Here is a 16699-nt window from a genome sequence, read left to right as displayed (position 1 = left end):
ATGACTAATGTAGATTTTCAGACCCAGAATGGTTGAAAGTGGGCAGGAATTTGTAGGTATACCGGATACCCTTCACTTCAACAGGGCACACCCATGTCAGCTGATGTTCATATCTCTTCCTCTCCTCCTTTTCCCTCCTCCTCACCCCTTGCTCCCCAATCTCATTAGAATCATGAGATTTTTACTTATATATTCATTAATTCTCTTCATCCCCATCTCTCCACAAAAGATCATTATCTACTTATTAAACTCAGCCCTTACACAGTGTCTCATGCCTATAATCTCAGCTATTTGAAAGGATGAGGTGGGAGGATTGCTTGAGGTCAGGAGTTCGAGAACAGCCTGGGCAACATAGCCAGATGTTGTCTCTAAAAAAATTAAAATTAAAAATTTAGTAGGGCATGGTGGCACACACCTATAGTTCCAGCTACTCAGGAGGCAGAGGTGAGAGGGGATCACTTGAGCCCTGGAGGTCAAAGCTGCAGTGAGCTGTGATTGTGCCACTGCACTCCAGCCTGGGCAATAAAGCATGACCCTGTCTCTGAAAAAAAAATTTTTTTTTTAAATAAATTCAGCCCTTAGAGTTCTACCTTTCAGGGCAAACCTGTTTCCTTTGTTGGACTAATTCCTGTCTCTTCTACAAACTTGCTGGTCCCACAACGCTGAACTTTGAACCCCACACTCAACACTTCTTATCTGTTGGGTGCCCATTCTGGTTAAGCAAAAGGACCTTCCCTAATCCTAATACTCGTCCCCACTCCTTCCATCTCTATCCCCAACCGCTGCTACTGGCTGAAGATTTATTAGATACTAGTTTTGTACCTATGCCTCCTGTCACTTGCTATAAATCGCCTTTATGCAAATCGAAAAAGCTACCCTGCCTCAAGACACTTTGCTGCCATCTGCCAGGAAATTGTTGTAATAAATATGCAAAAGGATAATGACTAGAATGTGAATGGTGCCCCCTAGAATTGTGCAGTACACAACTGGCACAACTATATGTGACAACCCTGTTGTTTGAAATCACCTGAACTCTCCTGGAACCCTGTGTAAAAATCACAACCACCATAGGTCAGTCTTGCCTTTTCATGACAGTTTGCCATTTCAAAATCTAAATCTTCCACCATGATCAGAAATTGCTGAGGGGCAGTTTCTGGGAGAGACAGAGTCTCCATGCAGCAGTACCTATAAGATTATAGGGCTCTTCCAGCATTCAGCCCAAGCTTTAACCTGCTACCTGGGCAGATACAACCCAAACCACACTTGGTTGATTTTCGGGAAGCATCCAAGTTAGAAAGCTGGTAAGGCTGAATGTTGGGGTGCAGGGGGAGGTGGACCTAGCTTACATTCAGGTCAGCCATTACCCCTCTCTGGCTTTGGCAGCTTCATTTCTTGTCGATTGTCCCATCTGTTCCCCTGCCTCCTTCCCATTCAGCACAACCTGCACGTACTGGTGATCTCTCACTACATAACAAACCACTCCAAAGCTTCGTGGCAGAAATAGAAACAGTCATTTATTTTGATCACGAGTCTGCAATCTGAGCAGGACTCATCAAGGCCAGCTCACCCCTGTCCCATGCGGCATCAGCTAGCGCAGCTCGGGTGTGGCCGGAGGAGCCGCTGTCACAATGGCTCTTGCATTTCACAATGGCTCGGCATCAACACGCTGCTACGTTGATGCCAGCTGTTGACCTCAGGAGCTCAGCTGGGGCTACTGATAGGGGCTTTGGTTCCTCTCCACTTGGGCTCCCATGTGTGCGTGGACTTGCTCACACAGTGGTGCCCATGTTGAACTACCCCAGCTGACTCATCATTAAGTAGAGACAAGCTGGACACACCCAGCTCTGACCAAATTTCAAATTTCTGAACAAAACAAATGACTGTGGCTTTAAGCCATTAAGCCTTGGGATAGTTTACTTTGTAGCAATCAATCACTAGAATGTATACTCTATGCTAAATGTTGCATGAATCCATTCCCACATCTTTCTAGGGTGCCTCCTGGTGCTGCAGAGTCTAGGAAGCTAAAAACTACATTGCCCAGAGTCTCTTTTCATTAGGATCGTGATTGTGAGTTAAGCTACACCAATTAGACATATTTGCACAAAGCTTGGAAGGCAGAGACCAATGCCTTGCAGCTTTTGGCTACTTTCTGCTGCAAAGCAAGATCATGGAGCTACTGATAGCCACTCTCCAGCTTCATGGGCATCAAGAATCTTGTGGACGTGGCAGTGGCTAGGTTCCTCTGCCTAGCAAATGCGGTGGTGGCAGTAATTCACGCTGTTCCTGGCTTGCTGACCACTTTCTGGCCTTGTCTTGCAGCCATGATGTTCTTGCAGTCAACAGTCCCAATGGCAGCCTCCTGAGTCCTCCTTCCTAATTGTGGCAGAGGTGATAGCTCCCCTGGCAGATTGATTTTACCACATTCTGGGAGCCATCCTTGGAGGTCCAGCCTAGAGCCCTCTCTTCCAGCCTTTCCAACAAGTTTGCAATTCTTCACGTTATATTCTTTCTTGCTTAAAAACTCTAGCGTGGTTTCTATTTCCTACACAGAACCCTCTAACAGATATCCAGGTGATCCTGAAGTTTCGTCTCTTCTCAATCTTTCTTTTGTTCTTGCTTGTTTGCTTTCTCTCATTTAATCATTCCTTTAATAAATATTTATGGAATGTCTACTATGGGCCAGGCACTGCACTAGACCCTGGAGAAAAATTGATGAACTAAACAGACATGGCCTCGCCCTCATGAGATAAGGCAGGGCAAAGACCATGAGGCAGCAAAAGACAACCCTTGGGTCCAGTCGGCCCCTGCTTGTTTTTGTATATAACGTTTTCTTGGAACACAGCACACTCATTCATTTATGTCTTGTCCATGGCTGGTTTTGCCCAACAATGGTAAAGTTTAGTAGTTGCAACAGAGACTGTATGACCTACAATGCCGAAAACACTTACTATCTGGCCCTTTTTAGGAAAAGTTTGCCAGCTCCTGTATTAGATAAATAAAACGCCAAGTCGTACTCTTGTGGTTCCCCACAGCCAATAAGTTGCTCTTTCTGTCAATTCTGCAGACACCAGGGGTCTCCAACCCTTGGGTCGTGGACTGGTATCAATCCGTGTCCTGTTAGGAACCGGGCTGCCCAGCAGGAGGTGAGCAGCGGGTGGGTGAGCATTACCGCCTGGGCTCCTCCTCCTGTCAGATCAGCAGTGGCATTTAGATTCTCATAGGAGTCTGAATCCTATTGTGAACTGTGCATGCAAGGGATCTAGGTTGCAGGCTCCTTGTGAGAAGCTAATGCCTGATGATCTGAGGTGGAATGGTTTCATCCTGAAACCCTCCCCCCACCCCCATGCCCACCACCAGGCTATGGAAAAATTGTCTTCCATGAAACTGCTGCTGGTGCCAAAAAGGTTGGGGACAGCTGGCAACACCACAGCACCATGCATGGTGCTAAGCACTTCATGAGAATCCTCTAAGTTAATTCTCACAACAACCTTTGGGATACATTATTATCATCTCTATTCTACAGACAAGGAGACTGAGATTTAGAGAGATTTGGGCTTAGGTGACTGGGAGGATGGTGATACAGAAAAGGAATAGAAAACAGGCAGAAGATGACAAGCTCAGTCCGAACTCACAGCACATGAGGCACCTGCAGAGAGGCACACGGGGCTATCCCGGTAGATTTTGGGCTTGGTGTGGATTTCAAGTCTGGACGGCTTTTAAGTTCAAATCACAATTCTACCATTGACTAACTAGCTGTGTGACTTTGAGCAAGTTACTTCACTTTCCCTCCTGGTTTCTTTTATTTTTTATTTATCAATTTTTTTTTTTTTGAGATGGAGTTTCACTCTTGTTGCCCAGGCTGGAGTGCAATGGCATGTGATCTCAGCTCACTGCAACCTCTGCCTGCCTGGTTCGAATGATTCCCCTGCTTCAGCCTCCTGAGTAGCTGGGATTATAGGCGCCAGCCACCACGCCTGGCTAATTTTTTGTATTTTTAGTAAGGACGGGGTTTCACTATGTTGGCCAGGCTGGTCTCGAACTCCTGACCTCAGGCGATCCACCCACCTTGGCTTCCCAAAGTGCTGGGATTACAGGCTTGAGCCACCACACCTGGGCTATTTATTAATTTTTTAAAGAGACAGGGTTGCTCTGTCACCCAGGGTGGAATAAAGTGGTACAATCATGGCTCGTCACTGTAACCTCAAACTCCTAGGCTCAAGCCGTCCTTCCACCTCAGCCTCTCTAGGGGCTAGGACTACAGGCATGCACCACCACACCCAGCTAATTTTGTGTGTATGTGTGTGTGTGTGTGTGTTTTTCTTGGTCCAGGCAGGTCTCAAACTTCTGGACTCAAGTAATCCTCCCACCTGAACCTCCCAAGGCACTGAGATTACAGTTTTCTCATAAATAAAATGGGCTCTTGTGAAAACTAAAAAAAGTAATATGCAAACAGGATCTAGCATCATAGGAGCTGGGTACACAGTAGATACATGTGCCAGGTATATGGTACGTGGTAGATGTTTGATACGTGTTGGCAACTTCTCCTTCCCCTTCAGTCTTATCCGTCACATGGTAGAAAGTAATCTTCCAGAATTACAGCTTTAATTAGGTTATTTTCCTCCTCAAAAAATGTGGTAGTTCCCACTGACCCCCACTGTCATGGAAGGAGACCAGTTTGGAGGACCCGCCCAGCCACGCCTCTTTCTTTCAACTTCCACACACACTATCCCCTCTATTGAAGGGTGAGCACAGTAGGTTATGTTTTCACTGTATAACACCCCCACCCTGCCCCCGACCAGAACAGCTGATATTCGAGGGGTAGACACCTGACCAGGGGACAGACAGTCCATTGGCCACTGGCTAATCAAATTGTCTCTGTCCAGTTGGATCCAAGAATCAAGAGACTGTGGTGACAGATGCTTGGCCTACAGGTTGGCTTAAGTCAGGGCCAGAGTTGCCCTATGGGTGATCAGATGACACAGCGTGCAGAGAGAAGCAATGGCAAGAAACCATGGGCCACCAGAGAGAGTGACTGGGAATAGCTACTATCCACGCTCTAGCATCTGGAGGTCCAGTTGCGCTACCCCACACCATTTCTGTGAGATTCCTCTGAAGCATTGTGTACATCAGCTCTTTACTTGAGCAAATCCGAGGGAGTTTGGTCCACTACAGTCTGGCTGCACTCTGGCCAGGCTCATCTGTCCCATCACCTCCACCATCACCCCTGCCTTATCTCCTGGCTACACTGAGTTACCCACAACTCCACAAGCATGCTCTGCACTGCTCTCTTCTTTCCTCCTGCCTGGACTGTTCTTTTTCCCTCTCTCCTCTTCTTAAAAGCTTATCCATTCTTTGAGACCCAACTCAAATGTCTAGTGATGGCCACCCTCTGAGAACTCCCTGCTCCTAGCTCTGGTCTTTTGAAGGCAGTCACTGCACAGCACTGCTGGCTGCAGTTGTTAGTAAACGTCCTTGAGTTTTGCTCCTTGCCACTAAGCTCACTGAGGGTAGGAACCTGGTTCACATTAGGACTGATATATGACACTGAATTTAATCCAAGGATTGGAATCCTGAAACACAAGCTGAGTTTCTTCAATAAAGAGAACTGTGCCAGTAGAAGGCATTGTTCGTTAAAATGGAAATGCATTTAGAGAATACTTCAGATTAAAGGGATGAAGATCAAAGGGCACATTTTTGGCCAGGAGTTCTGAGTCTTAGAGACCCAAATAAATTGTAGACTTTTTATTTCCTGAATTGATTGGAACCATAACACTGGATTTGGTGCTGTAATATAAAACTTTCTGGAACTTTTAGCCTGGTGGGAAGGCTCTTTGCTGTAAGTGTTAGGATTGCTCTTGTCTAAAATTAAAGCACCCACGCCTATTGCTGAAACTGGCTAGTACACACGGAAGGCCTGATTTAGACTTCCACGGTTGATCAGGGAACCATCAGAGCCCTACCTTCGCTGAAGTTACAGACATACCCTGCTTCAGACTTATCAGGAGAGGGTGTGTCTATATTACATGTGGACACACATCCACTCCGGTTTGAGATCCTATGGCCCACGTCAAGAATAGAAAGCAGCTGCTCATGCAGACGGTGCGTGAAACATTAGCTGCGTTTTGCAAACATGTAAGAATTTCCCAGTGAGAATCTTGACTGCAGATGTGGGCCTGGCAGCTCCTCCTGGGCCCTGTGCCTGGGGCTCAGCCCTGGGGATGCTGTTCAAGCTACGCTTCCAGCCTGGCTCAACATCTGACTGTCCTTCTGTACAAAGGGGCTGGTTTTGAGGTTCTAGGTCACAAGGTGGATCAAGCCCTTGCCCCTTATCCCAGGGAGGGAAACTCCTAACAGCTGAAGCAAAGTCTGCTTTATCACACTGACCTCTGACCCTTCTCAAGCTTTCTGAACAAACCCCAACCAGGTTAACCTAAAATCACCATTCTCAAATCTGCCTGTGCATGACCTAAGAGAATCTTTCATTAATTTTTTTTTTTTTTTTTGAGGTAGAGTCTTGCTCTGTTGCCCAGGCTAGAGTACAGTGGCACAATCTGGGCTCACTGCAACCTCTGCCTCCCATGTTCAAGCGATTCTCCTGCTTCAGCCTCCCGAGTAGCTGGGATTACAGGCAAATGTCACCACGCTCAGCTAATTTTTGTATTTTTAGTAGAGATGGGGTTTCACCATGTTGGCCAGGCTGGTCTCGAACTTCTGACTTCAGGTGATCCGCCTCCCAAAGTGCTGGGATTACAGGCACGAGCCACCACACCCAGCCTAAGAGAATCTTTTAAAATGCAGGTTTTGATCCTTTAGTTCTTAAACATGACAATTGGATGTTTATGCATATGTGTGAGATGCGTCACCCTTGAACCTTGTTACCAAGTCCGCACACTACCTGTCTGACATGAAAAACAAAAGAAGAAAAATGCAGGTTTCTCAGCCCCTCCCAGACTTACTGAATAAGGCTTTCTCAGGCATAAGGTCATGAATTTCTCATTGAACATGTCTTAGTCCATTCAGCTGCTATAACAAAAATACTGTAGACTGGGTGGCTTATAAACAACAGAATTTTTTGTTGTTGTTTTTATCTTTTTTTTTTTTTGAAACAGAATTCTCACTTTGTTGCCCAGGCTAGAGTGCAGTGGAGCAATCTTGGCTCACTGCAACCTCTGTTTCCCAGGTTCAAGCAATTCTCCTGCCTCAGCCTCCCGAGTAGCCGGGATTACAGGTATGTGCCACCACACCTGGCTAATTTTTTGTATTTTTAGTAGAGGTGGGGTTTCACCATATTGGCCAGGCTGGTCTTGAACTCCTAACCTCAGATGATCCACCCACCTCGGCCTCCCAAAGTGCTGGGATTACAGGTGTAAGCCACCATGCCCGGCCTGTTTTTACCTTTTTAGAGTTGGGGTCTCACTGTGTTGCCCAGGCTGGTCTCAAACTCCTGACCTAAAGTGATCCCCCTGCCTCAGCCTCACAAGTAGCTGGGATTATAGGTGTGAGCCATCATACCCAGCTAGAAATTTATTTCTTACAGCTCTGGAGGCTGGGCAGTCCAAGATCAAGGCACCAGCAGGTTTGGTGTCTGGTGTGGGCCTGCTTCCTGGTTCAGAGATGGTGCCTTCTTTCTGTGTCCTCACCTGGTGGAAGGGAAGAGGGAGCTCTCTGGGGTCTCTTTTATAGGGGCACTGCTCCCATTCATAAGGGCTCTGCTCTCATGACCTGATCACCTCCCAAAGGCCCCACCTCCTAATACCATCACACGGGGGGTTAGGATTCCAACTATGAATGTGGGGGAATAGAGCATTCAGTCATACATGCCCTTTTGTCCTCTCATTTGCCTCCTGCTGGAAACTTCTGGCAGCAGAACAATTGCATAGCATACTTAGGGTTCCTTCTCAGTCCCTCTTGCCCCAGCCCCAGTGGCCCAGCCATGGAAGGCTCCTGCCCTCAACTCTGTTCTGGGCATCCCTGTCAACCATCTCACAGTCTGCTCCTGCTGGCAAGGAGGGACACAGAAGGGGGCTGGTGAGCAGACACTCCAGGGCACGGCTGCAGATCCTCCCCTCCAGGCAGGGCAGCAGGGCAGCCTCGGCATGGGGCCTTCAGCTGTTGGAGAAGCCAACCAGGCAGGCCAGGCGGACTTGGCATGACTCAACTGCTGAGAAAGCAAGTCCCTGATACAACAGGGACTTGTGAGCTGGGAACGGCCATGAAGCTGGAATGGGGATCTGGGGACCTGACTCCCGTCACACCAGGTGAGTGTGCCCAGCTCACAGCTCTTCTCCTACTTGATTTGAGGCTGCAGGGCCTGGGCCTTCACACCAGCACTTCAAGGAGTGCCACCCTGTTGGGTTTGATGAGCCTGACCTCCAGCAGAGAGTCCCAGAAGATCACAGATTTACAGGGCATGAGGGACTGTTTTTCAGGGCAAGCCCCTGGTTTTGTAGATGAAGCTGTTCAGAAAATATACTGAAAACTCCCACTAGCTTTATTCCTGTCCCCTACCTCATCCTTGTCAGAATGTCTCCACGTGGAATGGTGTCCAGTGCCCTCTCCCTGGGCTGGCCAAACTTCGGGATGCCCCACCTTGATTCTCATGCCCTCTTTTGATAAATGCAACTATCTCAAGTACCTCCTCTTACCCTTCCAAGATTCAGATAAACTCCCCCAGGGGTGGGATGGGACCAGGGTGGGATGGTGATGCCCTGTAGAGGGCATCCTAGCCATTAACAGGGACTTTCTCCAGCCGCTGAATGGAGTCTTGCTCTGTCACCCAGCCTGGAGTGCAGTGGTGCGATCTCAGCTCACTGCAACCTCCGCCTCCTGGATTCAAGCAATTCTCCTGCCTCAGCCTCCCAAGTAGCTGGGACTACAGGCACCCGCCACCACGCCCAGCTAACTTTTTGTATTTTTAGTAGAGATGGGGTTTCACCATGTTAGCCAGGATGGTCTCCATCCCCTGACCTCATGATCTGCCTGCCCCAGCCTTCCAAAGTGCTGGGATTACAGGCGTGAGCCACTGCGCCCGGCCTCGTTTGGTTTTCTTAAAACCAAAAACCCTCAGGCAGAATTCTCCACTGCCTCCCCCACACAGGGGAAATCCTGCAGTGTGCCTTTCACCCAGGCCACATCACGTTTCCAGCTCTTCCCCTGGCCGGCTGCTTCCTCCTGAGCTTGCTGCTGACTCAAGCAACTGAGAGGACAGGGGCTGAAAATTTAGTTAAATGCAGATTCCTAGACTCTTCTGATTTGGAGTGAAACCTAAAAATCCAGATTAAAAAAAATTTTAATTTTTTAGAGACAGGGTCTCACTCTGTCACCTCGGTTGGAGTGCAGTGGCGCAATCACAGCTCACTGCAGCCTCAATCACCTGGGCTCAAGCGATCCTCCCACCTCAGCCTCCCGAGTAGCCAAGACTACAGGTGCACACAACCATGCCTGGCTAATTTTAATTTTTTAATTTTTTGTAGAGACAGGGTCTCACTACGTTGCCCAGGTTCATCAAGCAGACTTCCCACCTTGGCCTCCCAAAGTGCTGGGATTACAGGCATGAGCCACCATGTTCAGCTACATTAAATACATAATATTTTTCTTCTTAATGGCACAGTAATATATGTGTACAACCTAGTCAGTGTAAAAACAATAAACTCTACAGATAAAGCAGTGACCCCACACACACTTCTCAACGTCATACCTTCCCAAAGGTAATCACTTATCAACTTGGTTTGTATCTTGGTTTGTATCTTTTTTTAATACATTTACATAGACATGCTTTTCCTTTACATAAATGAAATCTTACTGCACATATTGTTCTGCACCTTGACTTTTCATCAAACAGTATGACTCAGAGAATTTTTCTCGCTTCTTTTTAACAAATAATATTTATTAGTATGCCATAAGGTGGAAATGGCATCATTTAACCATTCTTCTGTTGATGGATATTTAGGTTATTTCCAGATTTTCAGTGTTACAAACAATGTTACCTCCTTGCCCTTTTTATGGACATCTGTAAGGATTTCCCTTGGAGAAATGTCTAGAAGTGGAATTGCTTCCATATTAATTTTAATATATTCTTAAATTTAGTATCTCCTGCTGACTTGTTCCATTAAACTCCTCAGTGTAAATGAGTAATCATCTTCCTATAATCTTCATTTTTAATAAGTGCCAGATGATTTTGATACCAGTGTCCAAGGACCATATTTTGAATATGTCAAGTAGTGGTTTATCAGTTGACTATTGCTACAATAATGCTAGGCTTACAGAAATTATTCCAAAAGTTAACGGCTTAAAATGACAAGTTGGATTTTTTTTTTTTTTCTCATGGGTCTGCAGGTAGACCAGGACCCTGCTGTACTTGACTGGACTCCAGGCTCAGAGTTCCAATTTGCCCACTGCAGAGCTTGGCTGCAGGCTTCAGGTCAAGTTCAGGTCTGTTTCACAGTGTTTATTCTGGGCCCAGGCTGAAGGGGGCAGTGGCTTCCTGGGAAATTCGTGTCTTATGGCTATCACAGAAGCCCTCAGAGCTAAGTTAAGCCTTTCACACTTTTAAGACCTTGCAGTGCATCGCGATGTCTCAAATTCCATTGGCCATTCTAATCATGTGGCCAAGCACACATCAATAGATCAGGACATACTCCCTGTACTTGAAGAGTGGGCTCTGCAATGTTATGACAAAGGGGAGTGAAAAGTCACGACCAAGTCTTTCAATCCCATCTACCGTAGTGGTGAAGGGCACAGGCTTTGGTGCCAGAAAGAAGAGCTGGTTTGAACTCCTGCTTCTGTGACACTGGGGAAATTACCAAATACAGAGTTACTCTTCCTCATTGTTGTGTTGAGATGATCCTCACCAAAAATGAATTTTAGGAGTCAACTTTCATATTTGGTTTAGAGTAAACCAACAGAAGTCAAATGTCGTTTTGTTTTTTTTTTTTTTGGCACAGCTTCCCACTTTGTCACCCAAGCTGGAGTGCGGTGGTGTGATCTTGGCCCACTGCAGCCTCCACCTCCTGAGTACAAGTGATTCTCCTGCCTCAGCCTCCTGAGTAGCTGGGATTACAGGCACACACCACCATGCCCAGCTAATTTTATTTTATTTTATTTGTTTTATTTATTTATTTTTTGAGATGGAGTCTTGCTCTGTCGCCCAGGCTGGAGTGCAGTGGCGCGATCTCGGCTCACTGAAAGCTCCGCCTCCCAGGTTCACGCCATTCTCCTGCCTCAGCCTCCCAAGTAGCTGGGACTACAGGCGCCCGCCACCATGCCTGGCTAATTTTTTGTATTTTTAGTAGAGACGGGGTTTCACCGTGTTAGCTAGGATGGTCTCTATCTCCTGACCTCGTGATCCGCCCGCCTAGGCCTCCCAAAGTTCTGCGATTAAAGGCGTGAGCCACTGCGCCCAGCCATGCCTGGCTAATTTTTGTACTTTTAGTAGAGATGGGGTTTCACCATGTTGGCCAGGCTGGTCTCAAACTCCTGACCTCAAGTAATCCACCTGCGTTGGCCTCCCAAAGTGCTGGAATTACAGGCGTGGGTCACTGCGCCCCGCCAGAAATCAAATGTCTATTTATAATATGGAGTTTATTAAGTAGATTTCAAAACTGCTTTGCAGCAGCACAGCTCTTCAGTTTTCCTGTGAAACACACATTACCCTAAGTTAGAAAACCAAGTCATGACTCCCTCACATGCTCTTGTTAATATGCCATTCACACCTTCCTTTGTGTTCATTCATAATTGGAATTTAAAGAGATTCACTTATTTCTCACTGTTTTATTCCAAAAGAAAAAAAATACAGTAATTACCATAGTTCCTTAAGAGATTTAAATTTTTAAAAGTACAACCTAAAAATAGATTCATGGTGTCTTCCAGTAATTTTTATCTATTTTCATGTTATTTTTGAACTTTTTATTGAACTATAAAGCATTAATATACATAGAAACATGTTTTTTAATTAAACAGAATCAAAGATTTTTATCATAATTACTTTATAAGATTTAGCTTGAGAATTTTTATCTTGAGAATTATTGACAATACTATTTAAATTTTTGATTTTTTCAGTAATTATCATTAACATCACCCCCACCCCCACCAAATTTAGAAAATCTCATTTGTCTAGAATTTTTTAAAGAAAAAGAAAAACAACCTCAGGAATTCCAAAGTGCTGCTTACCATCAAAATGTTTTCAAAAAAGATGACTAGGTCAGGTACGGTGGCTCACGTCTGTAATCCCAGCACTTTGGGAGGCCGAGGCAGGTGGATCACCTGACATCAGGAGTTCGAGACCAGCCTGACCAATATGATGAAACCCCGCCTCTGCTAAAAATACAAAAATTAGCCAGGCGTGGTGGCATGCGCCTGTAATCCCAGCTACTTGGGAGGCTGAGACAGGAGAATCACTTGAACCTGGGAGGTGGAGGTTGCGGTGAGCCGAAATCATACCATTGCACTCCAGCCTGGGCAACAAGAGCAAAACTCCATCTCAAAAAAACAAAAAAAAAAAACAAAAAAGACAGCTCTTCATGTGCTGAAAACATAGCCTGGTCTGACTTCTCTGTAGACGTGGGAAGTTTCTATGCTTTTAGAGTTTTAGACTAAATGTGGCACCAAAGAATATAAAAATCAACACAAATGTATTAGTTTCCTAGGACTGCCATAACAAAGTACCACAGACTGGGTGGCTTAAACAACAGAAATTTCTCACAGTTCTGGAGGCTACAGATCCAAGATCAAGGTGTCAGCAGGTCTGGTTTCTCCTAAGGCCTCTCCTCCTGGCTTAAATATGGCCACCTTCTCCCTGTGTCCTCCCTCAGGTGGCCTTTCCTCTGATCACACACATCCCCACTGTCTGTCTATCCTAATCTCCTCTTCTTATAACAGCAGACACGATCAGATTGGATTAAGGCTCACCCTAAAGGCCTCGTTTTAACTTAATGACAGTACCTCTTTAAAGGCCTTATCTCCAAGTAACAATCACATTCTGAGGTATTGGCGGTTAGAGCTCCAGTATATGAATTTGTGTGGGGCAGGGGGAAGATACACAATTCATTCCATAAAAATAGATTACAGACAACATTACTTTAAAACTATGTAAAACAGCTTTATTGAGATAGAATTCACATACAATTCACTTATTTAAATTGTACAATTTTTTTTTTGTTTGTTATGAGATGGAGTCTCACTCTGTCGCCCAGGCTGGAGTGCAGTGGCACCATCTCGCCTCACTGCAACCTCCCCCTGCCGGGTTCATGCCATTCTCCTGCCTCAGCATCCTGAGTAGCTGGGACTACAGGCGCCCGCCATCACGCCTAGCTAATTTTTTGTATTTTTAGTAGAGACGGGGTTTCACCATGTTAGCCAGGATGGTCTCGATCTCCTGACCTCATGACCTGCCCGCCTCGACCTCCCAAAGTGCTGGGATTACAGGCATGAGCCACCGCGCCTGGCCTTAAATTGTACAATTTAATGGCTTTTGGTATATTCACAGAGTTGCACAACCATCACCACAATCAATTTTAAAACATTTTCATTACCCTAAAAGAAGCCCCACACCCCTTAGCCATCACTGCCCCAATCTCCTCCCCTCTCCCTGGTCCTAGGCAACCACTACTCTATTTTGTTTCTATGGATTTGCCTATTCTGGACATTTTATTTAAATGAAATCATACAATATGTAGTCACTTGTGACTGGCTTCTTTCACTTAGCATAGTGTTTTTCAAAGTTTATCCATGTTGTAGCATTATCAGTACTCCTTTTTTATTGCTTAATAATATTCCATTCTATGGATATGCCATATTTTATTTATCCATTCATCAGTTGATGGACGTTTATTTCCACATTTTGTCTATTATGAATAATGCTGCTATGAACATTCATGTACAAGTTTCAGTGTAGACATATGTCTTCAATTCTCTTTGGTGTTTGGAGTAGAATTACTGGATCATATGGAATTCTATCTTAACCATTTGAAAATAACTAAAGTTTTACCCAAATTATTGTTATCAAACTATATAATTGAGAAGAGATATTCCATCTTCATGGATTGTAACACTTTCTACTATTAAGATGTCAGCCCTCTCTAAATTGACCTAAAGAGTCAAAATCTTAGGAGAAGTTTTTGTAAAAATTGACAGGATTCTTACATTTTTATAAGGAAATGCAAAAAACTTAGCCAAAACCATTTTGAAGAATAGCAAAGTTGGAGGACTTATACTACCAGATTTGAAGATTCACGATAAAACCGTTAAGACAAAGTACTATTGGCCAGACGCGGTGGCTCATGCCTTGTAATCCCAGCACTTTGGGAGGTCGAGGCAAGCGGATCACCTGAGGTCAGGAGTTCAAGACCAGCCTGGCTAACATGGTGAAACCCTGTTTCTACTAAAAATACAAAAAATTAGCCCGGTGTGGTGATGCATGCCTGTAATCCCAGCTACTAGGGAGGCTGAGGCAGAGAGAATTGCTTGAACCTGGGAGGCCAAGGTTGCAGTGAGTTGAGATTGTGCCACTGCACTTCAGCCTGGGCGACAGAGCGAGACTCCGTTTAAAAAAAAAAAAAAGTACTATTGAGACAAGGATAAACACATAGACCAATGGAACAGAACAAAGACTCCAGAAATAGACCCACACATATATATATAGTCGTTTGATTTGCAACAAAGGGACCACTGCAATCCAACAGGAAAACAGTTTTTTCAATATATGGTGTCAAGTCATTTACATACCATGTTGAAAAGAAAAACTTTCACACTTATTTTACAACATACACAAAAATTAATTTGAGCTAAAGTCATATTCTTAAATGCAAAAGGTGAAACAATAGGCCTCTAGTGAAAAACAGTGGAGTATCTTCATGTCCTTGGAGTAGGCAGAGATTTCTTTAAAATATTTCACCATAAAAGTAAAACATGGTAAACTGGACCTTTTCAAAAATAAGAATGTATGTTAATCATTTTTTCGTGTGTGTGTCTCTGCCAGGCTTTGGTATCAGGATGATGCTGGCCTCATAAAATGAGTTAGGGAGGATTCCCTCTTTTTCTATTGATTGGAATAGTTTCAGAACGAATGGTACCAGCTCCTCTTTGTACCTCTGGTAGAATTTGGCTGTGAATCCATCTGGTCCTGGACTTTTTTTGGTTGGTAGGCTATTAATTATTGCCTTAATTTCAGAGCCTGTTATTGGTCTATTCAGGGATTCAACTTCTTCCTGGTTTAGTCTTGGGAGGGTGTATGTGTCCAGGAATTTATCCATTTCTTCTAGATTTTATAGTTTATTTGCATAGAGGTGTTTATAGTATTCTTTGATGGTAGTTTGTATTTCTGTGGGATCGGTGGTGATATCCCCTTTATCATTTTTTATTGCATCTATTTGATTCTTCTCTCTTTTCTTCTTTATTAGTCTTGCTAGCGGTCTATCAATTTTGTTGATCTTTTCAAAAGACCAGCTCCTGGGTTCATTGATTTTTTTGAAGGGTTTTTTGTGTCTCTATCTCCTTCAGTTCTGCTCTGATCTTAGTTATTTCTTGCCTTCTGCTAGCTTTTGAATGTGTTTGCTCTTGCTTTTCTAGTTCTTTTAATTGTGATGTTAGGGTGTCAATTTTGGATCTTTCCTGCTTTCTCTTGTGGGCATTTAGTACTACAAATTTATACTACACACTGCTTTAAATGTGTCCCATAGATTCTGGTATGTTGTGTCTTTGTTCTCATTGGTCTCAAAGAACATCTTTATTTCTGCCTTCATTTTGTTATGTACCTAGTAGTCATTCAGGAGCAGGTTGTTCAGTTTCCATGTAGTTGAGCGGTTTTGAGCGAGTTTCTTACTCCTGAGTTCTAGTTTGATTACACTGTGGTCTGAGAGACAGTTTGTTATAATTTCTGTTCTTTTACATTTGCTGAGGAGTGCTTTACTTATGTAGACAATTTTAGACCAATATCCCTGAGGAACATCGTGCAAAAATCCTCAATAAAATACTGGCAAACTGTATCCAGTAGCACATCATACAGCTTATCCACCACGGTCAAGCTGGCTTCATCCCTGGGATGCAAGGCTGGTTCAACTCATGCAAATCAATAAACGTAATTCATCGTATAAGCAGAACCAAAGACAAAAACCACATGATTATCTCAATAGATGCAGAAAAGGCCTTTGACAAAATTCAACAGCCCTTCATGCTAAAAACTCTCAATAAACTAGGTATTGATGGGACATATCTCAAAATAATAAGAGCTATTTATGACAAACCCACAGCCAATATCATACTGAATGGGAAAAAACTGGAAGCATTCCCTTTGAAAATGGGCACAAGACAGGGATGCCCTCTCTCACCGCTCCTATTCAACATAGTGCTGGAAGTTCTGGCCAGGGCAATCAGGCAGGAGAAAGAAATAAAGGATATTCAATCAGGAAAAGAGGAAGCCAAATTGTCCCTATTTGCAGATGACATGATTGTATATTTAGAAAACCCTGTCGTCTCAGCCCAAAATCTCCTTAAGCTGATAAGCAACTTCAGCAAAGTCTCAGGATACCAAATCAATGTGCGAAAATCACAAGCATTCTTATACACCAATAACAGACAAACAGAGAGCCAAATCATGAGTGAACTCCAATTCACAATTGCTTCAAAGAGAATAAAATACCTAGGAATCCAACTTACAAGGGATGTGAAGGACCTCTTCAAGGAGAACTACAAACCACTCCTCAGT

General features: G+C 44.4%; 1 non-coding gene across 1 annotated transcript; it reads left to right on the top strand.

Moving 5' to 3' along the window:
• The first annotated feature begins 6804 nt into the window (after positions 1 to 6804).
• LOC115834590 lies at positions 6805 to 6905 on the top strand. The gene has a single exon (XR_004029529.1). It is a non-coding gene; the product is annotated as a small nucleolar RNA U13 (small nucleolar RNA).
• The last annotated feature ends 9794 nt before the right edge of the window (positions 6906 to 16699 follow it).

The sequence above is a fragment of the Nomascus leucogenys genome, chromosome 3 (genome assembly GCF_006542625.1).
Source record: "Nomascus leucogenys isolate Asia chromosome 3, Asia_NLE_v1, whole genome shotgun sequence".
In the NCBI taxonomy this organism is placed as follows: domain Eukaryota; kingdom Metazoa; phylum Chordata; class Mammalia; order Primates; family Hylobatidae; genus Nomascus; species Nomascus leucogenys.
This window is presented reverse-complemented; position numbering and strand designations above follow the sequence as displayed.